This window comes from Didymosphaeria variabile (genome assembly GCF_027946475.1).
Source record: "Didymosphaeria variabile strain IMI 356815 chromosome Unknown scaffold_11, whole genome shotgun sequence".
Classification (NCBI taxonomy): domain Eukaryota; kingdom Fungi; phylum Ascomycota; class Dothideomycetes; order Pleosporales; family Didymosphaeriaceae; genus Didymosphaeria; species Didymosphaeria variabile.
Genome location: NW_026611630.1, coordinates 88,258 through 89,522, shown reverse-complemented (window position 1 = coordinate 89,522; position 1,265 = coordinate 88,258). Strand labels below are relative to the sequence as shown.

At 25.5% G+C, this 1,265-nt stretch overlaps 1 non-coding gene across 1 annotated transcript; it reads left to right on the top strand.

Moving 5' to 3' along the window:
- The first annotated feature begins 838 nt into the window (after positions 1–838).
- Positions 839–911, top strand: N0V89_012666. Its single transcript has one exon. It is a non-coding gene; the product is annotated as a tRNA-Val (tRNA).
- Positions 912–1,265: the final 354 nt, after the last annotated feature.

The window sequence follows — 1,265 nt, the reverse complement described above, 5'->3', positions numbered from 1 at the left end:
GGTTTGGGATCTAGCGCACCTAAAACTAATCTAGATACTACATTCTCCCAGAACAAAGTGGAAGAGGTATCTCTTCCCCCGCTGGATTTTAGTAAACTAGATAATTTACTGAATGAGCTAAAAGGAAATATTAATACCATTAATCAAGAAAGATTAAAAATTATAAAAAAAAAGAAATTAAGGTCAACATATACCAAATTATCTTAATTTAATAGCTAATTTTCGTTCATTAAGGGAATTTAGGGAATTTAATGATGTAAAGCCTGTTGTAGACAGTTTATTTGAAATAATGCGTAATGATCTGCACGCACCTGATAAAGATTTACTAGAATCAAACCCTGAAAAGTTTTGAAAGGATAAAGTTAAACATGTTAACAAGGTGAGGGAAAACACCAATTTACAATGTAAGGTAATGAAGAACTATATTAAAGATAATAATGTTTTATCACATGAAGATAAAATTCACTTCTTTACTGCTATTAACAAAGTTAAGAAAAACACAGCTATTATAGCTGATGCAGATAATTCTATCGTTAAAAAACAGATTGATAATTCTGTAATTTTAACAGAATTAAATAGAAAAATAAATAAATAACCTCTAATCTTATAGGAGGAATATCCACGATATAGTCTTGCATAAATATCTTATATAAAAAGTATAGTAAATATATTATATCGTAATTATATTATAGCGTAATAACTATATATATTTAAGAATCATTTTTATGATATTTTTATTTGCCATATTAAATTGTATAGTTATAACTTTAACAGAAAAACTTGTCAATAACTCAAAGTACTTTGTAATAGTAAATTAGCTCAATTGGTAGAAAAAAAAAATAAATTAGCTCAACTGGTAGAGCATCCGTTTTACACGCGGCAGGTTAAGTGTTCGAATCACTTATTTATTATTTGTTATTATTATAGCTACAAATATGAGTATTAAGCTAAATCGTTCTAATGCTTAAGTATTAACCATTGATATATCATTACCTTTAGTACTTGCACAGAATAGTATTTTTAATAAATCATTGTTTTAAAAGAAAATGTTTTTAATCTATTTAGTATATAGATTAAAAATAGCATATACAATTTATATGGGCAAAATAAAGTGGTATTTAAAATTTTACTTTAACAAAATATTTTTTTTTATGTAGTAGATTTGTGTGTGGGAATGTTCCTTTTTAAATAAGTTTATTAGATAGCCGTATTTATTCATAAAGTATAAAGAGATAGCATACTTTTGTTTTTTCAAGCTGGTATGT